Source organism: Cucurbita pepo, chromosome 10 (assembly GCF_057944985.1).
Source record: "Cucurbita pepo subsp. pepo isolate OVF chromosome 10, ASM5794498v1, whole genome shotgun sequence".
NCBI lineage: Eukaryota > Viridiplantae > Streptophyta > Magnoliopsida > Cucurbitales > Cucurbitaceae > Cucurbita > Cucurbita pepo.
This window is the reverse complement of record NC_141807.1, coordinates 10,201,428-10,229,423: the sequence shown is the minus strand read 5'-3', so window position 1 is coordinate 10,229,423 and position 27,996 is coordinate 10,201,428. Positions and strand designations below refer to the sequence as shown.

Sequence of the window (27,996 nt, the reverse complement as noted above, 5' to 3'; positions counted from 1 at the left end):
AACGCCGCAGTCAAGAAGATTAAAGCTAGGATACAAACCGCACAAAGCCGAGAGAAAAGCTATGCAGACCTAAGGCGTAAGGACATGGAATTATAGGTAGGGGATCATATATTCCTAAAGGTAGCACCCCATGAGAGGGGTGCTCACGTAGGGTAAAAAGGGGAAGCTAAGCCCTAGGTTTATCCGTCCCTTTGAGATATTAGAAAGGATTGGATCTGTGGCCTATAGAATTGGGCAATGCCCAAACTTGTCTGCAATACATAATATCTTTCATGTATCCATACTACGGAAGTATACCCTAGATCATTCACATGTACTGGCTCATGAAACTCTTTTCTTGAGAGATGACCTAACGTATAAAGAAGACCCGATTCAAATATTAGACAAGAAAGTCAAATGATTGAGAAACAAGGAAATCTCTCTCGTTAAGGTCCTATGGAAGAATCATAGAGTAGAAGAAGCCACCTGGGAAACAGAAGGCAAATAAGAACCTTGAACCCTGACCTATTTTAGCACAAGCACTTTCGATGACCAAAAGTTTTCAAAGGAGAGGAGAATTTGCAACACTCAAGGTCTCCAATAAGAGACAGTGTATAATCCCTACTAGGTTGTATCTAGAAGCAAAGAACAAGTATATTTGAAAAAACATTAAGAAAATGGTACTTTTTCTAATTATTATAAACTTCGCGAATCATTAAATTTTTTATAGAATAAGAATTACAAGGTGCTTAAAAAAGGAAGGCTCCGATCGGAGAAGACTTTTCTGGCAGAAGATTCAGAAAAATCAAGAATGAAATTATAGAAATTCTAGACGTTTCAATGGTAAGGGAAAATCCGTCTATAAATTATTTATTAGGGTAGGCTATTAGGGGCAAGAAGCAAGCTTAATCGAGTACCCAATCGAGAGATACAAGTTTTTTGTTTTGGGGTATCGTGTTCATGGGTTTACCTCGAATTCGAGAACTATAGTCCACTATTCGTTTCCAAACTTGTTCTTGCACCTTCTAAATAAGTTTACCCATAAGTTTGGTGAAGGAAAGAGGTCCTCAAAGTGCTAGTAGGTTTTCACACGAATTAGTCCACGTTAGGTTACCCTATAATGTTTTCCTAAGCTAAAACCTCGACTCCTAAAGCCTAACCCATGACATTATGTATAAACCTAGGTTCATCAATAATCCATGTACCAAGTACCTAGAACTATGTGAATAACATGCTAAATAAGTTGCTAGGATCCATACCCAGAAGTAACCATTATCTGCATTACGATGTGTACTAAAAGGCCCCTATTCCTCTTTAGGTAGGATGTCCTGCAATATTTATCATGAGCTGGATGTTATGATAGGCCTACCTTTCTCATCAGCTAAGCGAGATGTCCTGCACAATGATTTACCAGTAGAATTACATGATAATGAGACACCACTCATGTGTTCATGGGGAGAAAATTGAAGGTTATTTTAGGGGAAGGTTTCTGGATCAATATATGATACATGACACGATGACCTCTTAGTTCTAAGATTCTGAAAACATAACAAGATGTAATATCCTAGCTTAAGGTCGCGATTAAGAACCTACTAGTAGGCTACTTACTAAGTTTTACTCCCTCCATGTTTATCATTTTTTTTTCAAGTAACTAAGAGTTGGTCGTGGATGAGTGGACTTTGGAGTGTGGGCCATGGACTAATTCTATTTTTAATCTAGTATTTTTTGTTCTTCTTTTGAGTCTACTTCTTATTTTGTGTTTGTAACGAATATGTATATGTAACACCCAAAAAATGAAGAAAATTAGCTCCCATAAGAATAAGCCACTTGTGAAAGACCGAAACGATAGAAAGGAAAAAAAATTAAAAGATTAAGCAATAACAAAGGACTTAGTCAAGTCACTCGTGTACCCTAACAAGTGATTTGAAGGAGTTAAAGGCCTTTTGAAAAGGATTGGAAAGGAAAAAGTAAATGAAAAGGGCAAAAAATTCATTTTATCAATTATCAAGAATCTTTCCGGATTTGTAATTCCTTATCTAGAAGGAATCTCAAGATTCAAAATAAGCGAAAAATGATCAAAAAGCGATGAGGAATTTGTAGAAAAATTATGGATTTTTCGAGAAAAATAATAATAAAATATTCGGAAAGTGGCAACATACCAAAATACCCCTAGAAGAATGGATAATTACAGAAACACCACTATAATTAGAATCAGAGCATCTACCGTGACCATCCGAGCAAAATCCTTCAAACTCAAATTTCAACCGTCGGATCTCCTCAAAACTTTGATATGATCTAGAACGAACACGCACAGATCATCACATCCAACGACTAGTATTCAATGCCAAGGTCGGTAAGGATATGATCGGAGTTGATATCTCCAAAAAATTATCCAGAAAGTTCGATCTCTAAATAACGAAGATTCTTGAGCTCTCAATGTCGGTTTAAGCTCCTCCTATAAAGTCTTAAGTAGGAGCAACAATATGGAATAAGAATCGAGAAAGGCCAATCTCCCAATCGAAGACAATAAATGTTTAGATTATGGGTCTCCTACTCTCAGATTTCTTCCAAATTCGAGAGCAATCCTCCACCATTTCTCTTCAAACTTATTCCTACCGTTTCTCAACAAGATTACCCATTAGTTCTATGAAGGAATAGAGTGCTGAAAGTGCCTAGAAACCATTCCCCCAATTCAATCAGCCATTGAAGAACTTCAAGAAAAACTTGAAAATCCAATCCAAGGATACATGATGATTCGTCGAGCAAGAATGATTCCAATCAGTCTCTGCACCTCCAAGGAATGCTTCCATAGAAGACCACGAAGAAAAATAACCTCAAGAGCATGTCGAATTGAAGGAAATAGGTTTCGTAATTAAATTGGGGATAAGAGTCGAATTCCTACCTATGATCTCTTTTCCTTCAAATTAAGGATTCCTCTAGCTTTAGAGGAAGAAATTGAGTAAACTTGATGAAGGAATCGAGAGATGAAACATCGTAGAACAAGCTACCCAAGAGATCGAAAATCTAGCGTTTTGAGTGAGTTGCATACCGAGAACGATTTTCGAAAATTATGGTCTTACACTCAAAGACGTTCCTCCAAACCAATTTCTTTAGCCTGAAGAAAGGATATGGAAGAGGTTCAATGAAGAAATAGGGCCTTGAAACCCTAGAATCGGCTACTAAATAAGAAATCCTTTGTTTTATCTCCAGCAATAAATCAGATTTTTGATGAACTTTGGAAGCGAATATCTTAGGCTACGATCCACGAGAAGGTATCAAATCAAATCCCTAGCCCTTCCTTGTAATACCCATCTTTAAGTTTCACGAAGAAATCGAGGAGAGAAACGCTGTAAATGTGGCTGTACAGGCCGAGTTTCAGATGGCGGCGACGCGAAAAATGCTAATCTTCTTCCTGTTCAAAGGAAGAAAACGATGATATGGCCAGTTCAACTGAACTGTCCAAGTCAACTCAAAATTTGACATTTTCTCGGCTTTTCTCAATTTTAACCCCATTCTAGACCGATTCTCATAGAAAATCTTATGGTTTCAGAAACGTCGACGACGAGACAAGTAGCCACCTTGGACTTTTTATTAAGAAATACTCGTAGAAATTGCTTGGATTTTCATATGAACCCTAAACCAAGTATGAATTAAGGATATATGAAAGAAAAACCCAAAGAAACATGAGTTAAGACCCTAAACCGATCAAATAGCTCGAGATTTAAGTAACGTTAAAATAACCCACTATATGAGCTCGCTGCATATCAAATTTTAATACTGAGCATATTATATTATGTTGAGGTTAGATATGAAATTTGGTGGTCATTGGATAAGGATAAGTAGGTAAACCAAGAAATGGTGTAAAATGACCATAATGCCCCTAAGGTAATTTACCTTCGGTTCATGACCTAGATGACCTTGAGACTCATGAGCAAACTCAGGTAGTTAATAAAATATGAGCAGCATTGCTTAGGGCTATTATTTATAAGAATATTAAGTATAAATTGGGTAACAAATTATTGTTTTCAACTACATGTCATCTTCAGATTAATGAGCAAACTGAGGTGGTTAATAGAACATTAGAAGCATTGCTTAGGGCTATTATTTGTAAGAATATTAAGTCTTGGGACGAATGTTTGCCACTCATTGTTCTCTTTTTAAAGTTGCTTACGGATTTAATCCACTTACGCGTCTTGATTTACTTTCTATTCATTCTAATATTTTTGTGAGTAAAGCAGCCACAAGTAAGGCAAATGGGATCAAAACATTGCATAAAGAGGGGAAGGAGACAATTGAGAAACAAAAATTCAATGTTGCTTCAAGAATTAACAAAGGATGGAATGAAATCATTTTTCAAACCATTAACTGGGTTTGGATACATTTTCGCAAGGAGTGATTCCCATCTCAAAGGAAGACAAAGTTACATCCAAGAGGGGATGACCCTTATCATGTCCTTGAAATAATTAATAACAATGCATATAAAATGATCTTCTAGGAGAATTTTCAGCACAATGTTGCTGACTTGAGTTCTTTTGATGTAGGTGATGATTTTCTGATTCGAGGACGAATCCTTTTGAAGAGGGGGAAGATGATAAGGATCACGGTGTTCCAAATGTTCCAACTGGACCTATTACATGATCCAAGGCCAAGAAGATTCAACAAGCATTCATTCTTCATCTACAAAATTGGATAGGCTTGGTTCAACTATTATTTCATGTGTTGAGCTTATTAGATTGAGGAAGAACCATTTGGAGCTTCAGAAGTGAATATTTACACAGTCGAAGGAGAAAATGAAGTTGCAAGCATCATTACATGAGTTGTTAGAAAATTTTATTTATTTTTAATTTCATAAAGTTTGTAATGGTAGAATTGTCAAATTGACTTCGTGTTTTTTTTTTTTTTTTTTTTTGTGGAGATTTAAGGGGATCGAGATTAAATCCCCGCCACTAACTTCTTTTGTGGGAGACTATAAATACACACAAATTATTATGTAAAAATGAGATTTTTGATGAATGAAATTGATCTCTCAAGTTGAGAAGTTCCCCTTCGAAATCCGAGCATAGCCATGCAGGCAGTCACGCATTGACATTGTGTGGTTGAGTGAAATTCTCAACCTTCTACTTATTTTTGGGATTTCTTTTCTCGTATTCATTGTAATTTATCCTGATACAAACAAGTTTATTCTTGTTAGGAATGTATTAAGCACATGGATTTTTTAATTATGGTGAACTTTTGTATAAAACAAAGTAAATACAAATGGAGTAACATGAGATAGAAGTAAACATAGTAATAAAAAAAAAACTACATAAACTTAAAGGAAGTTAATCCCATTTTACAATATAAATATTGTTTAATTGTAGCAAAGAAGTAGTTTTGAAAACTAGCCACTCCATATCAAAAATTTAGTTGGGTGTGAAATTTTGCTTAAAATTCAAATGTAAAAAAAAATATATATATATATATATATATATATATAGTTATCTAATGGGCCTAATTTTTAACATATCTATCCCAAAGGAATGCATGAGCTCTAGTGGCAATGCTGCTTCAACTGTGTGATAGACCATGTGAAGCTAACATGACAATAATAGTAGGTTCTAAAGCACACAAATATGTGGATAAATTTCATATATTGAGGTGGGATAAATTTCATATATTGAGGTGCAGAAAACATATACACACGGGCAACTAAAAATGATAGATCCACTATAAGGGTATTTGGTCTAGTGGTATGATTTTTTTTTTTTACAAATTAGGTGGAATGAACAAACAAAAATAATGAGTTTAAAATTACCAAACAAAATATCAATTTTCAAATGAAATGGAGACATAAGACCATTCGAAAAAAGAAAAGGACAAAAGAAAAATATTAAATACATTTTCAACTAATGCATTTAGTTGAGAGATATTATGCCCAATATAAGAAAAATATAGCATTAACTAATTTTCATAGACACCTATGGATCCTTAGCATACTAAAATGACTGTTATTATTGGTATCAAACCAATAACAATTCATATCAGCTAAATCTTCCAATTAATAATTAGGCCAGAGAAAAAACTTGAATTTATTTTTATATCTAGCAACATATTTGCTACTTTTATCTAAAACTTGATCACGAGCTTTTTCTTATTTGCATTGTAAAATTATGTATTTCTATGGATATCATTTCTATTTTTAGAATTGAAACAAAAACATGTGGATAAATTTCAAATATTGAGGCACATAAAAGATATAGACCAACAACTAAAAATGATAGATCCACTACAAAGCATTTGGTCTAGTGGTATGATTCTCGCTTCGGCTGCGAGAGGTCTCGAATTTGATTCTCAAAATGTCCCCAACAATTATATCAAATTGAAGCATGCAATATAATAAGATTTGAAATAGGTTTTATAAACCTTGAACCAAGAAGTAATTCAGATGGATATTTGGAAAGAAAAAAAAAAAAAATATATATATATATAATTATAATTTACATGTGTCTTTATTTATAACATGTTAATTTAAGAGAGCAAACAACAAGAATAAACAAAAAAAAAAAAAAGGAAATTTGTGTATGTATGATTCTCTTCAAGTCTTGGAAACTATGAGGATTCCTCTCCTTTCTTGACATAAAGACTTACTTTTTCGGGACTTGGACCATAAACAGTCATCTACTCTTACTCCTACTCCCTTCTCTAAGAATCAACATAGCATAATCATTCCATGAAGGCCGAGGTAGTCTTATAAAAGAAGATGAGGGTACCACTTTCAAATCATTCCATGAGGATTGGAGAAAGTTTTGTAAAGGAAGATGAGGGTACCACTTTCTATTGCAGAATTTCTATGTGAATAGAGAATAAACCATATTCTTGGGAGATAAGATAGAGTCTCGAGCCTAACTTCAAAGGCATTACACAAATTGTTCTATGATATTTTTTCTAGGAACTCTTTGTTATGTTGTCCGCTGAAGGTTTCAGGAAAGGGACATAGATTCTCTATTGCACTTATCTCCCAATAGAAGTTTTACCTAGGTCATCTGTCGTCACAACCCTTTTAAGGAAGATGCGCCAAAATAACCAGTGAACAATACCATTTAAAGAAGTTTCGGAGAGAGAGAAGAGGATTGTGATAGAAGTTGCCCTAGGTAAAACTTTTTTAAATGTCTTAGCCAATCATGACCTCATAATGAGGAGTCTCTTGGACAACAATAACATATGGACAACAAATGTCTTAACCAATTGTGACGATCATGATTGCTCAAGGCGTGTCGCCCAAATAATCGGTAAACAATAACATTGCTCAAATAACCGCCTTGGACAACCAATTGTTTACAAGAATGGTTGAGACATGCAACATGCAACCACAGGCAACACGCCTTGGGCAATCATGACTGTGACATCTGCCCCCACACAATTTATTGGATGAGGTTGACTTTAGGTCTCTCGATGCGCTTCCAGTTGATCTCATAATGAGGAGTCTCTTCCAACCTACTAGATGTTGTTGAAAATCACTTCTCGGTTTGTTGAGTCTTCATGTCTTCTCTATTCGTGTCTTTCCTACTTTCTTATGGATAACTTTAACTAGTCCATAGTATTTTCACACCAGTTTTTTGTTCTTGTTGCTTTGAACTTGAAGTTTATCTGAACTTAACTTATATGAACTCTTTATTTTTCTTGAAATTATTGTGGTTGACGCTTCCGACTGACCCTTCTCTTCATCCGTCTAGATGATATTTTTGTGTGAACATGTGTTGGTTCAGTGGTTTGTTTCTGTCTCCCTTCTTCAGTATCTGACCTTGTTTTTGTCTCTTCTGGTGGGGATAAATCCATTATCTGACCTTGTTTTGAGTCGTGGTGTTCATGTAGTGGTAACAAGGTTTCTATTGAGGTTGGCTCACTTGAGCTCCCCTTTTCAATTACAACAGTAGCAGCAAGCGTAGATTCATCATGGCTATGATTCTTTTTCAACTGTAGTATCGACATTATTTTCAACCTTCTTGGTTGATGGATGTTTTTCTGAATAATCATCGGGTTAGACTCCATTATTACTAGACATTTTGCTAGGGGCATGTAAATGACTTTGTGTTTCAGCAGGACGTTCAATCCTGACACGACGTCGAAGTCATCCATTTCAACTATCACTACACAATTTGCCTAGTCCAAGGCTCCAGCTTGATTAGAGTTCTCATTGTGACTCTTGAGATAGGTAAAGCTTCCAATTTGACGACATTCATCTTTCTTGTATCTTGATGCCAAAGGATGTTAAAATATTTTGCATCGGTCTCCATCATGAGTTGTGGGTGGCTCTAGAGTTGACAATGGTGTTCCTTACTACTTTGTGCTTTACCCAAACCTCGACATACATAATATATATATATATATTCATTTAACTTTAACACATATGGTCCATGAAAGAATTGTAACTCTTATACTCATTAATATTATAATGGCTACTACCTCAATTATAACCTAAAGTTGATAATTGATGTCCAATTAGCCAACCCTAAATTTGTAATGTGGAGTGATTGAAATTACAATGGGAGTAGTTTAAACTCCTAGTACCTTAAAGGAAGTTGGTCTCTTCCAATAAAACACGAAGTTCTCTTTAATATCATTAATACAATGGAAGTTCCCTTCTCTTGAGCTCTCACGTCCACCTCTTTGCCCTAATCAATCCTTGTTGGTCTCCTTTTCTTTCTGCTGTGAACAGCTGCTGGATTAGAGTTTTCTTCTTCTTCTCTGGTTTTCTTCTTCTTCTCTGGTTTCACAACAGAGGCTGCTGCTGTGTAATTCGATTTTCTCCCCAAAATGTGGCTCCTCTCCTCTTGGTCTTCCTTTTCCTTTTATATTGAGCATGGGTTCCACTTTAGGGCTAAAAAGGAATAAGTAGTCCACATAGGATGTTCTTCATTGGGTAGTCAATGACCTACTTGAACTGATGATGTGGATTTAAAATTTCCATGTCATCCCCCAATTGTTTCCAAATTTGCTACTCCCACATGGTTTAGCATAAATATCTGAAATTTTACCATATAACTCAATTAAATATACAATTAAGATCGATTTATGCCAAATCATATTTTTTTCATGTTAGACCGCAATAAACAATTTCATGCTCACTAAGTAGAATAAATGGGTAATAAATAAGAAAATGGTGAATAAGAGTGCAATATTAACTATAAAAAGACTTGATATAACTCTACTTTTAGAGAGTTATCAATATTATAATGGCTACCACCTAAATTATAACCTAAAGTTGATAATTGATGTCCAATTAGCCAACCCTAAATTTGTAATGGTTGTGGAGTGATTGAAATTACAATGGAAGTAGTTTAAACTCCTAGTACCTTAAATTTCTCTTTAATATCATTAATACAATTATGCTTCATCTTGAACCTACTAAACATGAAACTAAAACTGCGTTCAATTTAACTCAATTTTATTGTCATCTTGAATGACGTGTAGGATATATTCTTGATTTACCTCGATATTTCATATTAGTTAAGCTTTTTGAAAAATCACAATTAGACAACAACAAAGATGAACTTGGGTCTATTTATTATTTTAAAGAAAATTTCTTTCTCCATCTTATTCCTAAAAACTTTGCAACTAAATTCATATTATGCAAAGAAACAAATTTTTTACTTGCAAGAAGTAAAATATGCAACTTTAACTAAAATTTCATCTAAACAAATTTTATTGCCATACAACATCGATGACAATTATAGCCTTCAAACAAAAACTAGAATAGTTGTGGTGAACGGGATAGAAACTCTAGTGTTCATCCATAATATACAACCACTACCTAAATTATGACCTAAAAATTTGAAAACATAAGTTGTAGTTGAAAATTACATAAAACAATTCCTTAAATCCAAGAACTCTATCCAATTAGTAAATCCTAAAGATAGTAGCTAACATAGAGTAATTGAAGCTCCACATGAAGTAATTTAAAGTTCCAGTTACTTAACTAAAGTTTATCTCGTCTTTAATGAAGCATGAGTTGCACTTAAGTTCATGAAATGTTTATAGACTCCAACTCTTAGTACTATTAATGCAATTATATTTCATATGAGTTCGTCATAAATCAAACTATGGTACATTCAATACAACTTCATTTTCTTGTCATACGAAGCAAAATAGAAAAATTAAATCAAACAAATTGATGAACTGAGCCGAATAAATCCAACCCAACCCAAAGTGATTAGTTTGATTCATTTGTTGGGTTGTAGTTTATTTGATAACACTTGCATATTAGAACAATTCAATATTACAAGCCTTACTTACAAGTAAAATACTAGACCATCAACTTTTTGTTTTATAGTCCAACAACCACTCAAGAAAATAGATTTCAAATTTGAGAGAAAAAATATATTGAGTAGGAGTTAAAAATGTTGTGTTTTTTTTAGAAAGGGCATTTGGTCTAGTTGTATGATTCTCTCTTAGGGTGTAAGAGTTCTCGAGTTCAATTCTCGAAATGTCCAATACAACTTAGTGTATTATAATTTAATATCATTTACTTGTGTACTCCACGATCTATGTCTCAACCTAGTGTATTATCATTTAATGATAATGCTCTTTTAATATCATTTACTTGTGTACTCCACTATATATGTCTCAACCTAGTATATTATCATTTATGATAATGCTCTTAATATCATTTACTTGTGTAATATATGACTCAAATGGAACTATCAAACTAAAACTTACACTAGAAAATAAAAACTCCAAAATAACTTATATTCTTTTTTCTTCTCTCTACCGTAATAAAAACTCCAAAATAACTTATATTCTTTTTTCTTCTCTCTATCGTAATTCTATTCTTTTTTCTTCTCTGTACCGTAATTCTATTCTTTTTTCTTCTCTCTACCGTAATTCTATTCTTTTTTCTTCTCTCTACCGTAATTTATCTTTTTTCTTCTCTCTACGATATATGTCTCAAAAACTTACACTAGAAAATAAAAATAACTTTTATTCTTTTTTCTTCTCTCTATAGTAATTCTATTATTTTTTTCTTGTTTCAGAAGGAACTATCAAACTATAACTTAGGCTAGAAAATAAAAAATAAAAACTCCAAAATAACTTTTATTCTTTTTTCTTCTCCGTACAGTAATTCTATTCTTTTTTCTTCTCTGTAAACCATATATGTCTCAAAAACTTACACTAGAAAATAAAAATTAGTAATTCTATTATTTTTTTCTTCTCTCTATAGTAATTCTATTATTCTTTTTTCTTCTCTCTACCGTAATTCTATTCTTTTTTCTTCTCTCTACCGTAATTTATTCTTTTTTCTTCTCTCTACGATATATGTCTCAAAAACTTACACTAGAAAATAAAAATAACTTTTATTCTTTTTTCTCCTCTCTATAGTAATTCTATTTTTTTTTTCTTGTTTCAAAAGGAACTATCAAACTATAACTTAGGCTAGAAAATAAAAAATAAAAACTCCAAAATAACTTTTATTCTTTTTTCTTCTCCGTACAGTAATTCTATTCTTTTTTCTTCTCTGTAAACTATATATGTCTCAAAAACTTACACTAGAAAATAAAAATAATTTTTATTCTTTTTTCTTCTCTCTATAGTAATTCTATTATTTTTTTCTTCTCTCTATAGTAATTCTATTATTATTTTTCTTCAATCTACAATAATTAACTTCTAGAAAATAAAAATAGTTTCTATTCTTTTTTCTTCTCTCTAGTAAGTCTATTATTTTTTCTTCTCTGTACCGTAATTAACTTCTATTCTTTAATTAACTTCTATTCTTTAAATAACTTCTATTCTTTTTTCTTCTCTCTGCAGTAATTAATTTCTATTCTTTTTTCTTCTCTCTATAGTAATTATCGCAAACCCTATGTAAATAATTTAACAGCGGTCTAGATCTAAAAGATATAATAATAATTGCTCATGGATTTCATTAATAAAGAAAATAAATGAAATAATAATAATACATTCAATAAACAACTTAATATATAGTTATTAATAATGACATTTGGTCTAGTGGTATGATTCTTGCTTTGGGTGCAAGAGGTCTCGAGTTCAATTCTTGGAATGCCCCTCCAAAAGAAAAAAAAGCACAATTTTGAAAGAAAAAAAAAACACAAATAGTTATCAATGGGTTTTGAAAGAAAAAAAAAAACAAAAATAGTTATCAATGGGTATAATCCTAACCCAAAGGAATTTGTGGCAATGCACCTTCAACATATATAAATTTTTCATAATCCTAACCCAAAGGAATTTGTGGCAATGCACCTTCAACATATATAAATTTTTCATAATGCACCTTCAACATATATAAATTTTTCATAAGGCACGAAAAATATATAGACTAGCAACTAAGAAGTGTAGATCTATTACAAAGGCATTTGATCTAAGTGGTATAATTATCGTTTTGGGTGTGAGAGGAGAGCCATAGGTTCGAATCCTGTCACCTTGATGTGGTATTCTAAGGGGCCGAAGTGCAAAGTCCCTGAAAAAAAAAGATCTCCTTTTCTATCACGTAGAATTGTCATTCTTTTGTCTTTTGAAACCCCTTACCTTATCAGTCATCAGACAGGTTTTTGGTATCATATATCGAGATAATTATTAGTCATTCTTTTGTCTTTTGAAACACCTTACCTTATCAGTCATCAGACAGGTTTTTTGTATCATATATCGAGATAATTATTATGAAAAAGCTATTCCACTAGTGTGACTTAGATACCCTTTCTTTGTGGTATCAGCCATGCTATTTGAATAGCCTGAAGTCATCATAGCCTCTCCACCGGTTTCGAAGACTCATTCGACATCAATGTGCTCCAATGAAAGAGATGAGACCCTTTCCTGAACCAGAACCGGGCATAAAACGCCTAGGAGAAAGTAGAAAGCGAGCTCTTTTCGCGTCTACGCAATCTCGAAACCCAATTAGCTCACGGACTGTCTCCTCAACCCTGGCGAGTATGAGTGCTTGGTAAGAGAGAATGTCGAATGAGAAAGACATTCGATTACGGCAACATTCGCAACTACCAAAGTGCACTAAACCTAGTAGAGATTTTTGACCTAACGATAATGGAACTTCAAGCCCATTTATTGTTGACCGAATCGGATGCACGCCAGGCCTATATTCTCTCTCAGTCACCCGGAGACGAAAGGATGATCAGATCCGAAGTTTACGAATCGAAAAGAAAGTGGATCTGAGTTCTACACGCTTGCATTTTCAAAAGCTTCGCTTGCCTACGGTACTTTATTCAGGATGTGCAATAATACGGTTATCTCTCAGCCGTGCATAAAGAATTCCTTGATCATTTCCTTGGCGGATAACACAAATGAAATCGTTTCCCTGACCGCCCATCTTATGAGTCCATTCTTGTCTTGTTGGTTTGTTGTACTATTCTATACCTCTCTCGATTTATAGAATGACGTTCGGGAGCTGGGAGGGCCTATCGTGAGGGAACTTTCTTTTTCACGGTAGGCAAAGGTAAAGTGGGAGCTGCATATATCCACGGTGACCAAGGCAGAGCGACTCCTTCTTTAAAAGAGGTTGGTTTTATCGTAACTGTTAGATCCGCTTTCGTTAAAGAAAAAATTAGTAGCTCTTGGTTTGGCCCATGTTGATTCGTATGGAAATGCGGACTCGACTCAGGATGAGGATTTCGTTTTTCATACTGCTGCTATGAGCCGAAAGAGCTGGTAAGCTATCTCGCTAAACGAAAGGAAAAAGTACGTACGCGTTGACCTCTTTAGGACCGGTTGCTTCCTCTTTTTGTTTATACATTTGGAGAAACCTGCTAAGCCCGCCTTTCTTACCAGGTGTGATTCAATCTTTCAGCTCAAACTTTCCTATCGTCCAACAGAAAAGGTAGGAGTACGACTACCTTTTCTATTTCTTGCCCGAGCTAAGGGATCATTCAGTTTCTACCAAAAAGTTCACTATCTATTAGTTTCCGTAATCGAATGTATTTCTCATTTCATGTTAGCTCCTCCAAGAGCTTCCTGGTCCGTAGTAGACGAAACTTTGGACTTCTATCAGACTTATAGCATTGCCTGGTGAGCTCGTCGTTGAGGGTGTGCCTTACAGGAGATCGAGTAGCCTTTCTTTCTCTACCTGGTATGCTTTCCCGCTTATCATGCAACTAGCCAACTAGCCAAAGAGAAAGGGAGAGGGATCATGTCAATCAATTTGTATGTGCATTTTGTTCGTCCTGTACTTGCCTACTTAGCTCTCTTAGCCAACATCTCCGGTTTCCCCCGAACCAAGAGGTCCTGCTTATCTATACCCAACAGTCACACTTTCAGCCGAAAGACTGATTTTTTTCATAAAGTCGGTTCATAGATCAAGAAAGAATGAAGCTGCTTACAGGGACGGTTACGCGATACGTCTTTTCATACTCGCCTTTTCTTTAACCCTGCTATCAACCTAGCCATTCTCGCTTGTTGCTTTAAGGGGTCTTCCCACTGTAGATTACTCGGATTGGTTCTCGCGTCCCTGTGCCAAAAAGGATGGGCGAGTTTGGTTTGAGTGTTCATCCATTGGGTGGATCCATTTGCTCCGAGGGGGTGAGACGAGGTGTAGCGCAGTCTGGTCAGCGCATCTATTTTGGGTATGTTGTCCGCTAAAGGTTTTAAGAAATGGGGTACAAATTTTCTACATAGGTCATCTGTGGTCACAATCCTTTTAAGGAAGATGCTCACAAATAATCGGTGAACAATAGCCTTTAAAGAAGTTTCAGAGAGCAAGAAGAGGCAGAACAGAGAATAGGAGTGAGTCGTGCAAGGAAGAAGGAACTAGTAGGTTTAATTTGGGTTCGTTTGAACTAAAAAACGAACCAAAATTTAAGACTCACTAGCCCAAAGTCCATATGTGGTAAAAAAAAAAAACCTTCCGTGGTTCAACCCTTATTCGCAATCCGCATCCAACCATTTCTTTTTCAACCTACACATATGCTCCAGGCCAAACTAACTAGTCAGAAGATGCGGCCCACAACTGAACGGAAGACAAGTGTCACAATCGCACTCTTGCAGTAGTGAGACAATGATTATGTGACATTTGTTCTAATCCAATGAACAAGTCAACCATGCAAAATTTAGACTGAACGAACAATAGCAGTGTATGCTCGAATCACATTTAGAAGAAATATTTTAGAAAACGTGAGTGAGAAAATACATTAAAAACAATTTCAAATAAAGCAATGTTATAAGCTAAAAGTGAAGAAACAACAACTGGTCACGTTCTCCTATAGTACATTTTGGGACATTTTAGTCCTGATGGGTGTAGATATGATTTCGAGGACTAATCATACACCCCGTATTGGCACAACAATAATAGTAAAAGCCTATCTAAGATGAAAGCAAGTAAAAGGTGTTTGGAATGAGCATGCCATCATGAACCACAAATCGTTTACAAGAATAGCTGAGACATCTAACATGCAGCCACAGGCAACATGCCTCGGCCAATCATGACCGCGACATCTACCCTTACACAATTTGTCAATATCTCTATCAACCGGCTCTTCATAAACTCAACGTTGTAGGATGAGGCTGACTTTAGGTCTCGCGATGCACTTCTAGCTGATCTCAGTATTGAGGAGTCTTTTCCAACCAACTAGGAGCTATTGAAAATCACTTCTCGGTTTGTTAACTCTTCAAGCCTTCTCTGTTGTTGTTTATTCTACTTTCTTCGCTTTAAACAATTTCTTCTTTGCATAACGTCATACCACCTGCGTTTACTTGATGTTTTCTTGGTCGGAATAATAACGTTTCAAGTTACTGACGTGGACAACAGGGTTAGTCTGTATCTATAGGAGCAATTGGATCCTATATGATGTCTTCCTAATCTTGTGGATAACTTCGACTAGTCCATAGAATTTTCGCACACGTCTTTGGTTCTTGTTGCTTTGAACTCAAAGTTGATCTGACCTTAACTTATCATAACTCTCTATTTGCTTTGAAATTATCGTGGTCGACCCTTCTCTACATCCGTCTGGATGGTATTTTTGTGTGAACATGTGTTGCTTTAGTGGTTTGTTTTTGTCTCCCTTCTTCAGTAGAGGTGTTGGCTTGGTGGCTTTGCTAAGCATTTGAGTGATCACTGACAAGAGCCTTTGCAGGTCAAATAAACCCGACTGTGAACATGCCATTTTGCTATTTGTAGAATTCAACTAGCTTAGGCTGAGCCGCATGACATCTATTTGTGGTAGGCGACATAAAACTAATCTTGTGATGTATCTCTCTTGGTGGGGTTAAAACCCAATATCTGACCTTCTTGTTTTGGGTCGTGGTGTTCATGTAGTGGCAATAAAGTTTTTGTTGAGGTTGGCACACTTGAGCTCCCCCTTTATCTGACCTTCTTGTTTTGGGTCGTGGTGTTCATGTAGTGGCAATAAAGTTTTTGTTGAGGTTGGCACACTTGAGCTCCCCCTTTTTAAATACAACAATGGCAGCAAGTGTAGATTCATCATGGCTAAGATTCTTTCTCAACTGTACTATCGTAATCATTTTCACCCCTCTTGGTTGATGGATGTTTGTCTGAATGATCGTTGGGTTAGACTGCGTTACTACTAGGCATTTTTCTAGGGGCATGTATATGACTTTGTGTTCTAGCAGGATGTCAATCCCTGACTATTTGGGCTCTAGAAGGTTGAATATGAAGGCTGACTATTTATATAAAAATCTGATAGAGATATATATACTAAATAATTATATATAGTAGGCGGTTACATATAGTGAAGCTATATATAATAAACTGAAATCATAGGTATACCCATTAGTCAGTGCTTCCTTAATGTATATTTCTCATTCTCCATATCCCCTCTTTGCATAACAGAAGTCATTAATACAAAATCATTAGTCAATATTTCTTCTTACATTTTCTCTATCATGTTCTTTGTGTTCATTTAGATCAAGTGTGTGCGTTGTTGTGTGATTCTAATAACTCGTATCAGAGCGAGGAGAGATTCACCACGATCTGTGAAGATGGAAAGTTCAAAAACTGAAATTGAAAAGTTTGATGGATTCGATATCAGTTTCTAGAAGATGCAGATTGAAGATTATCTGTACGAAAAAGATATTCAGGAACCCATTTTGGGGGTGAAGCTGGACACCATGACCACGGAGGAGTGGAAGCTCAAGGATTGTCACGCCGTAGGGTTAATCTGGTTGACGCTGCCAGGGAACCAAAGAAAGTGCGATTGGAAATGGTCCATACAGACGTTTGGGGACCATCTCCAGTTTCTTCATTTCTAGTACAAAAATTTCATGGATTAGAGGTCTCGCCCTGTGCAACGACAATTACTCTATGAAATAATGAGCGAAGATATTTTTCATTTTCACAATTACTGATGACGGGAGGTTTATGATTTTTTAATTTAAGAATCGTGGGGATGTAGCTCAGATGGTAGAGCGCTCGCTTCTGATGTGGAAAGTACGGAGATCGATATCTTGCATCTCCAAATGAATCGATCACTAAATATATTATTTCTTTTCAATTTTTTCTTATTTACGACATAATGAGCAGGGATGGTTTTTCATGTCACTATTATTGATGACGAGACGTTTAGGATTTTGTGACGTGAGAATCGTGGGGATGTAGCTTAAATGGTAGACTGCTTGCTTTGCATGCGAGTGGTACGGGGATAGATACCACACGCATCTCCAAAATAAAACTATCTATTATTAAATATATTGTTGAAAATTATTTCTTTTCAATTTTTCCTTATTCATGACAGGTTGAGTAGCGATATTTCTTCATTTTCACTATTATTGATGATGAAAAATTTAGGGTTTTGTGATGCAAGAATTGTGGGGATGTATCTTCGCTTAGCATAAGAGAGGTACGACTTAGCATATGAGAGGTACGAGGATCAATACCTCGCATCTCCAAAAGAAACTATTTATTATTAATATTTTATTTCTATTCAATATTTTCTTATTTATGACATAATATGCAGAGGATGTAGTTCAAATGGTAGAGCGTTAATTTCCCATGTGGAAAGTACGGGGATCAATATCTTCAATACCTTGCATCTCAATTGAATTGATTACTAAATATATTATTTCTTTTCAAATTTTTCTTATTTAGGACTTAATGAGCTGGGTTAGTTTTTCATTTTCACTATTACTCATGTCGAGATGTTTAGGACTTTGTCACATAATAATTCTGGGGATATAGCTTAGATGGTAGAGCACTCGCTTTGCATGCGGAAGGTATGGGGATCAATACCTTGCATCTCTCTAGATTTTCTTCATTTTCACTATTATTGATGATGGGTAATTTAGGGTCTTATGATGTAAGAATTGTAGGGATGTAGCTTAGATGGTAGAGCTCATTTAGCATGTTAGAGGTAAAGGATATCCCGCATTTATGACATAATTAGTGGAGATATTTTTTCATATTTTTTCATTTTCACTAGAATTGATGACGGGACATTTAGGGTTTTTTGATATAAGTATTGTGGGAATGTAGCTTAGATGGTAGATTGCTTGCTTAGCATGCAAGAGGTACGGGGATCGGATCGATACCCCATATCTCCTAAAGAAACTATTCGTTATTACTATTTTATTTCTATTCAATTTTTTCTTATTTATGACATAATGAATAGCGTTATTTTTTTATTTTCACTATTATTGATGACGAGATGTTTAGGATTTTGTGACGTAAGAATCTTGAGGATATAACTTAGATGTAGAGCGTTTGCATCCCATGTGAGAAGTACTGGGATCAATACCATGCATCAACAAAGGAAACGATTACTAAATATATTAGTTCTTTTAAATTTTTCCTTATTAATGACATAATGAGCAGGGATAGTTTTTCATTTCAATATCATTGATGACGGGAAGTTTAGAGTTTTTTGATGTAAAATCGTGGGATTGTAGCATGCGAGAGATACGGGGATCGATACCTCGCATCTCCAAAAGAAACTATTCGTTATTACTATTTTATTTCTATTCAATATGTCCTTGTTTATGACATAATGAGTAGCGATATTTTTCATTTTCACTATTATTCATGACGAGACGTTTAGGGTTTTGTGACGTAAAAATTGTGGAGATGTAGCTTAGATGGTAGAGCGCTCGCTTTGCATGCGAGTTGTACGGGGATTGATAACCCGCATCTCCAAAAGAAAGTATTTAATTTGTTAATATATTTTTTCATTTTCACAATTATCGATGCCCCCGCATCACCAAACCAAACTATTTGTTATTAATATTTTGATATTTTTTTTATTTTCACTATTATTGATGATGGGACATTTAGGTTTATGATGTAAAAATCATGGGGATGTAGTTCAGATTGTCGAGCGCTCGCTTTGCATGCGAGCCGTACGGGGATCGATACCCCGCACCTCCAAAAAATAAGACTATTTATTATTAAATATATTGTTTCTTTTCAATTTTTCCTTATTCATGACATGTTGGGTAGCAATATTTCTTCATTTTCACTATTATTGATGATGGGAAATTTAGGATTTTGTGATGCAAAAATTGTGGGGATGTAGCTCAGATGGTAGAGCGCTCGCTTAGCATGCGAGAGGTGCGGGGATCGATAAGTATGAGTTAATTTAACATGTTATGTATCCGTGGGTACGAGAGAAAAAGAAAAGATACTTATATAAGGATTATTATATCATTATGGCTATGCCATTTTTATAGATAAAAGAGAGTAATGTCCCACAAGCACATATAGAGAAAGGAAAGATACTTATATAAGAATTATTATATCATTATGGCTATGCCATTTTTATAGATAAAAGAGAGTAATGTCCCACAAGCACGTATAGAGAGAGGACTTATTGTAAGTAAAGAAAGCAATCTAGTAGTTATACTGCTACTTCTGAAGAGGGAATTTGATGAATTCCTCAAAAGATAAGAGCTTATAGGATGACGGTAGCGTCCGATGCATATGACGAAACTTCTTCACAATTGCAATATCTGACCAATTTATATTATTGTCATTTATAGCTTTTATCACAATACTATAAAATTTGGGGTCAAAGCCTATATGGGACTGAAAAGACCATTCACCACACGCTCGTAAATTAAATTATATCTACCACCTCTGAAATTTTCCACGGCAAACCTTCCAACAGCTTTCACTTCTTCATCATTGACATCCTTAATTGGAACTAGATTTTAAGGCAAATCTTCTCCACAACTCACTTTGGAACACTTTTATAGATAGTTTCAACAAACTTACTTTGCTCGTGAATACTTTGGAGTTCAATATTTATAGTTGGAGAACGCTATTCAAATTGATATGGTCGAATCTTACAACAAAGTCTAATTGAGCCTCACTATATTAGGAGATAGCCTCAAATCAAATTCTTTAGTTTGGACAATGGTTGCATTGTTTTAGTCAAACAACCGTGACTAGTGTATTACCAATAGTATAAACATTTTGTACGTGTATTTTCTTACATATTAACAATTGTATACAAATAATAATTAAATTTATGAGTAGAAGTTTGGATGGAGTTTTATTAAATAGGTACTTAAATTATATCTAAAATATAAAATTTTTATTTTTTATTTTTTTTATATACATTTAGGAGAACAAAACAAAGATACAAAGATTCAAGAAGATGTCATTCCTGCCATGTTTTAAGTTTTATTCTTTTTTATTTCTCCAAGATTAAAAAAAAAAAAAAAAAGTTATCCTCTCTCAAATATGGTTCGTTATTTGATTATTTTCTCTTGAGTGAATTTTAAGTGAAACACATTCTCTACCCAAGTAATTGCAAGATGCAAGCTTCACACCAAGAGGAATCAAAGTCCCAAGTATCAACGTTCTTAAGTGTCGATTTTTATTCTCCATCTCAACATAAATTAAACTTATTTTCGTGAAAATATCTATTTATAAAAGCAAAATATCTCAGAGTCACAAAAATAAAAATGAGATAGAGATACGAGACATAAATATGATACCAAATAGATATGATAAATGTAAGGATTAGATTTGATCGAGTTATTTGGATTAGATTTTATCTAGTTATTTGAATTAGATTTGATTTAGTCATTCTTCAATTGGATGAGAGATCTCTCCCGATTCTTCTGATCTTTCCAGTTTTCTTTTTCTGTTCCTAACATTTTGGTATCAGAGTCATGCCCTAAACTAGTTAAAACTAGAAGCAGCAGTCTTCTACGTGTGTCATAATAAAAGTATGTCGATGGAGAGTCCACTTGTGCAGTCTGCTGGAGGAAGAAGTCAAGGTCGTGGAAGCTTTAGAGGCAAAGGAAGGGGACGAGGCAGACAAACCTTCAACAAGGTCATAGTGGAGTGCTATAACTATCACAAGCTAGGACATTTTCAATGGGAATGTCAAAGCAATACCAGACGAGGCAGACAAACCTTCACAAGGCCATAGTGGAGTGCTATAACTGTCACAAGCTAGAACATTTTCAATGGAAATGTCAAAGCAATACCAGACGAGGCAGACAAACCTTCAACAAAGCCACAGTGGAGTACTATAGCTGTCACAAGCTAGGACATTTTCAATGGGAATGTGAAAGCAAGGAGAAGGAGACAAACTATGCAGAGAGTCAAGAAGAGATGTCGCTGAGGCTTACGTGAATATGAATAAGGCCAATAGAGAAGATATGTGGTTCCTTGACTCGGGATGTAGCAATCATATGTGTGGGAAGAAGGAATATTTTTCAGATTTTGATGGAAGTTTCAGAGATTCAGTGAAGCTGGGCAACAACTCAAGCATGGTTGTAACCGGAAAGGGTAATGTACTGCTAGAAGTGAATGGAATCATAATGATAATCACAAGAGTGTTCTATGTGCCAGACCTGAGGAACAATTTGTTGAGTATTGGTAAATTGCAAGCAAAGGGGTTACCTTTTTGTTTCAAAATGGAACATGCAAGGAGTTTCATCCTGAGAGAGGCTTAATCATGGAGACAAAGATGTCTTTGAATCGAATGTTCGTATTGCATGCTATATCTCAGCCTGTAGCAGCCGTTCGAACTCAATTGAAACATATGGGGAGAAGTGGTTCAAGGTCTCTGTCGTACACTCACCGCTCCAATTCCTATCGCCATAGTCAGAGAAGCATAAGGGACCCAAGTTCTTCCCCCTATCATTCCACTACCAATTCCAGGAGAAGCAGCCGTTCAAGTTCCCTCAGCCGCCAACGCAGAAGTAGGTCTTCCTCGTTATCTCCTTTCCCCAAATCGTCTAGTTCTAGTCCTAGTCGTGCATCCATTGATCGGAATCATTCCATAGAGAAGCTTAAGAAAGAGGAAGAAGAGAAGAAAAGGCGTGAAACAGAGTTGAAGAAGTTAGAAGAAGATGCAGCTAGGAGGATGGAAGAACTAATTCAGAAGAATGTTGAAGAAAGGCTAAACTCTGAAGAGACTAAATTAGAAATACAGAGATGAATAGAGGAAGGTCGCACGAAGTTGTTTGATGATGTTGATGTGCAGCTTGAGAAAGAGAAAGAAGCCGCTCTTACTGCTACAAGACAAAAAGAAAAACAAGCACGAAAAGAGAGAGAAGAGCTAGATAAAATGCTAGAAGAGAATAGAAGAAGGGTAGAAAAACCACAGCGACGATTAGTTCTGGAGCTGCAGCGGAAGGAAGAATAACAATATTGTGGGCTCGAGTTGATTCAGAGACAAAAAGAGGAGGCAGCTCCGAGAACTAAGCTAGATGATAAGAGTTTGAGTTATGTTTTGCTGGGAGTTAGTGAAGAGTCAAAAGCTTACAGACTTTATGATATAGTAACGACAGATGAAAATAAGGATATAAAAGCGGCAGATGAAAATACTGCAGAGAAAAATATTTCATCTGGCTCTTTTGCTGAAGCAAGCTCTCCTAGCTCGAATAAGGCAAGGAATAAGAGACCACCAGTCTTGATGAGAGACTATGTAATAGGAGAAGTTTTTTTTGAAAAGAAGATGATGAAGCTCAGCCATGTTTACCCCTACTGAACCTGCAAACTGTGAACTTTAGAGAAGTATTGAAGAGTGAGAAATGGAGGCAAGCAAGGGATCTAGAGCAATAAACAGAAATGGCACATGGGAATTGATGAAGTTACCTGGTGGAAGTTTTGTCTGAGATCGTAGATATAAACTGATTACTATTCGTGTTCAGTTTAAGGGAGGGATTGTTAGGATTAGATTTGATTGAGTTATTTGGATTAGATTTGATCTAGTTATTTGAATTAGATTTGATTTAGTCATTCTTCAATTGGATGAGAGATTTCTCCCCATTCTTATGATATTAGAATTTTCTTTTTCTGTTCCTAACAGTAACATGCCATTCTTACTAGGACATCGATGTGACAATGATACATTAATTAAAAAGAATTATTTCAAAAAATTTATATATTTGTATACTTACAAAAAAGCTTAATGTATGTTTCACTCTCAAAATATATTCAAAGTCAAGTGTCTGATACGATGGATTATAAATTTGTAATGTATCCATCGTATTAACAAGTGTTCAGTACATGCCCAACACGTGTCAGATTAGTGAAACTAAGTTATTCTCATGCTCTCTTTACACCCATTTAAAGTAGTTTGAAAACTAGCACGTCAAATATTATAATTGACTAACTACAATTTCAATTTTGTGCTTTAAGGATGGTTTTGACCCAAGAGAAATAAAATCCTTAATTTAGTATATGGTAGCAAAGATGGACATGAGAATGAGTTATTCTCAGATGGAGAGACATTTAACCTTAAGTTATATCTCATATCCTCTCTTGACCAATTATTTAGTTTTATTTAGTATGTTTTAGAAAGATACGTCCATCAATAGCAAAAAAATAAAATAAAATAAAATAAATAGAATAGATTAAATTAGCAAAAAGTAATGACTAACATAATTAAAAAAAGAAAGAAACATAAAGGATGAATTGATTATTGGCTAATTTCTAACATAATTAAAAAAAATGTAACAAACACAAAGTAAGATTAGGAACACAAGTTAAAAAAAAAAAAAAAAAAAAAAAAAAAAAAAAAAAAAAAGCACAAACATCCAAAAAAATCAAGATTTGGAAAGTGTTAAACAGTTTTGATATATAGACATTTCAAGACCTTACTCGTGCAATTTTCCCATGAAATCTAACACTAGAGCATCATAAAATTTAGAGAAATGATTGAAATTGATGTCATGTTCATATAGGTTGACGTTAATACAAAAGACAAATCGAACTTTCTTAAGGATAAATTGGGGACACCAGCCTAAGCTAATCAGGTAGGTGGCCTTACCATCCGTATGGTTATATTTGATGTTGACTGTGCTCGTTGTTCTGCAAGTGACATATATATTGATATGTGTGAAATGTTTGTGAATTGATATGCTTATGATATGTTATAATATGTGAATTGTATGATAATACTTACGGTACCATGTGTTCGATGGTATATTTGAGATAGGATACGAGAAGGATGCACTAAACGTAATGTAACGATAGGAGTAAGACATGTTCATGAAACGTTATGGTTTGGTTACGTATCGAAGTGCTATGGGTATGACAGATTGATAACAACAATATGGTCACGATGGATTCATAAAACAATACGTTCCTGTAACGTTATGGGTAGAAAGGGATAGGATTATGATAGATTGATAGAACGATAGCGTTAGGATACGTTCCTGTAACGTTAAGACTAAGGTACGTTCAGGTAACGACACAACTATGATATGTCTAAGGACGTTAAGGCTATGATAAATTAGGGAAGGATATAATCACGAAGTTTTTATGACATGATATGATTATGATACGACATGTGAAGGACGGATATATATCCAACAAGTGTCTAAGAGGGACGTGAGAATAAATTATTCTCGAGCTTTCTTTACATCAGTAAAAGAGTATTTGATAAGCTTTCAAAATGAAGGGTTTTCTCTTTTCTTCTTCCTTCTTTCTCCCTTTTCACGTTTATTTTTTTTTAAATAAAAAAAAGTTTAATGTGAGAATGAAGAAGTTAGAAAGGAGAAAGAAATGAATGTAATAAAACTTTTCCGTAGGTAGGAATGGAAATGGTGAATTGGTCCTTGACGATAGTCGACCGCTATACTCTTTTTTTGGATGTAAGTGATGGAAATGGTGAAACCATGTCTATACTTCTTTGCTTTAATCACAGGTAACTAAAGATATATAAGTACAACAGAATATGGCATGGCCAGTCAAAACATAAAAAATTTCTTGCCATGTTATAGTTAATGAATATGGTATGCACAAAGATCCGATGTCACACTTCGTGATTGGAGACCAATACAGTGACCTATGGTCATCCATAACGTCCTTTGGTCCAATTATGTCAAGCAAATGTTGTAGCAAGCAAAGAGTTTTTAATAAGTTTGCTATTGCATTGAGCTCGGTTTAAGGCACAAATGTCTCTGATGTGAAAGGCGCACCAATTCAACGAGATTTAAGTAACCATGAATAAGACACATGATGTAGCTTGTAAACAAAACGATGTCCATGACTCTTGTTATTTTCTTCCACTACAAACCTTCTAGCCTCTTGCACTTTTTTGTCATTGACATCCTTAATTGAAATTAGAATTGAAGGAAACACTTCTCCACAACTCATTATGGAACACCTTTGATAGATAGTTTCAACAGATTTACTTTGCCGCGGAATACTTTAAAATTCGATATTTATAGTTGAACGCTACTTAAATTGATGAAGTGAAATTTTAATAAATCGTTAACAAATGTTAATAAATCGTTTCAACATATGTTAATAAATCGTTTCAACAGATGTTAATAAATCGTTTGTCTATTAGAAGAGAGCTTGGAATTAAATTCTTTATGGTTGGGATAAGGGATGTTTTAGTCAAATTAAGTATACTTTTTAGTTTTAAAATAAATTAATTTTTTAGTTTAAAATAAATTGATTTTTTAGTGTTTAAAAAAAAAGATAGATAGGGAGAAAATTCTTTATATTTAATTTTTTACGCTAATTAAATTTTACGCTAAGATAGATGGGGAGGTTAATAAATTTTACGCTAATTAAATTCTTTATATTTATTTATTTTTTGTTTTTTTTTTGTTTTTTTTGTTTTTTTTGTTTTTTTTTTTTTTTTTTAAAAAAAGCTTCAAAACTACTAGTTAACTTTCAAAAGTGTTTTAAAAAAAAAAGATAGATAGGGAGAAAATTGTGTTCATGGGGAGAAAATTGAAGGTTATTTTAGGAGAAGGTTTTGAAGATCAGTATAAGATCCTGAAAACATAACAAGAAGTAATATCCTAGCTTAAGGTCGCCATTAAGAACCTACTAGTAGGCTACTTACTAAGTTTTACTCACTCCATGTTTATCAATTTTTTTTCAAGTAACTAAGAGTTGGTCGTGGATGAGAGCGGACTTTGGAGTGTGGGCCATGGACTAACCTCTGTTTTTAATCTAGTATTTTTTGTTCTTCTTTTAAGTCTGCTTATTATTTTGTGTTTGTAAGGAGTATGTATATGTAACACCCAAAAAATGAAGGAAATTATCTCCCATGGATAGAAAGGAAAAAAATTAAAGGATTAAGCAAGAACAAAGGACTTAGTCAAGTCACTCGTGTACCCTAACAAGTGATTTCAAGGAGTTAAAGGCCTTTTAAAAAGGATTGGAAAAGAAAAAGTAAATCAAAAGGACAAAAAAGTCATTTTATCAATTATAAAAAATCTTTCCGGATTTGTAATTCCTTATCTAGAAGGAATCTCAAGATTTAAAAAAAAAAAAAGAAGGGAAAAATGATAAAAAAGCCATGAGAAATTTGTAGAAATTTTTTGGATTTTTCAAGAAAAAATAATAATAAAATATTCGGAAAGTGGCAAATTACCAAAATACCCCTAGAAGATTGGATTATTACAGAAATGCCACTCTAATTAGAATCAGAGCATCTACCGTGACCATCCGAGCAAAATCTTTGGAACTCAAATCTCAACCATCGGATCTCCTCCAAAATTTGATATGATCTAGAACGAACACGCACGGATCATCACATCCAACGACTAGTATGCAAAGCCAAGGTCGATAAGGCCCTGATCAGAGTTGATATCACCAAAAAATTATCCAGAAAGATCGATCTCTAAATAACGAAGATTCTGAATCTCTCAATGTTGGTTTAAGCACCTCCTATAAAGTCGGAAGTAGGAGCAACAATACGGAATAAGAATTGAGAAAGGTCAATCCCCCAATTGAAGGCAATAAACGTTTAGATTGTGTTTGTCCTACTCTCAGATTTCTTCCAAATTCGAGAGCAATCCTCCACCATTTCTCTTCAAACTTCTAAATAACGAAGAATCTGGAGCTCTCATTGTCGGTTTAAGCTCCTCCTATAAAGTCTAAAGTAGGAGCAACAATATGGAATAAGATTCGAGAAAGGTCGATCCCCCAATCGAAGGCAATAAGCGTTTAGATTATGGGTCTCCTACTCTCAGATTTCTTCCAAATTCGAGAGCAATCCTCCACCATTTCTCTTCAAACTTATTCCTACCGTTTCTCAACAAGATCCATTCCCCCAATTCAATACATACCATTCCCCCAATTCAATCTGCCATTGAAGAACTTTAAGAAAGAGGATACATGATGACTCGTTGAGCAAGAATGATTCCAATCAGTTTCTGTACCTCCACGATTTGCTAGCAGGATGCCACGAGTATGACAACGCCACCTATGCACTCAATGAAGGTGGTAACACCGTTTTGTTTTAAAATGTCTTGCGTTGTCGTTCCTTATTCTGTGTTTTCACATCAAGGTCATTTCATAAAGGTCCTACCGGGAGTTGAACCCAGGTCGTTGGATTCAAAGTCCAAAGTGCTAACCACTACACCATAGAACCCCTTGTAAAAATTTATTTTGGAATGGTTTTCCTATTTTATGCCGATTCCACAAGAAGGGAGATCCTATCATGAGTCAAACTCAAGTTATTGGATTCAAAGTTCTAGAGCTGTTTTATCTAACTCGTTGTGATCTTGAGCACCTTTAGAGTGGTTGCAGAAGTAACCCTCCGGTGTTGATTGAAGCTCGTGGAGAACATGTAATTTTATATATTTCTTATAGTTAATTTATATATTGTTGTATATTACAAAAAAATTGAAATAATACTTTAC

General features: G+C 34.7%; 1 non-coding gene and 1 pseudogene across 1 annotated transcript; one reads left to right on the top strand and one right to left on the bottom strand.

The window, feature by feature from the left end:
- Window positions 1-21,833: 21,833 nt before the first annotated feature.
- Window positions 21,834-22,871, top strand: LOC147790663 (uncharacterized; annotated as a pseudogene).
- Window positions 22,872-27,653: 4,782 nt separating this feature from the next.
- TRNAQ-UUG (transfer RNA glutamine (anticodon UUG)) lies at window positions 27,654-27,725 on the bottom strand. Its single transcript has one exon. It is a non-coding gene; the product is annotated as a tRNA-Gln (tRNA).
- Between the last annotated feature and the right edge of the window lie 271 nt (window positions 27,726-27,996).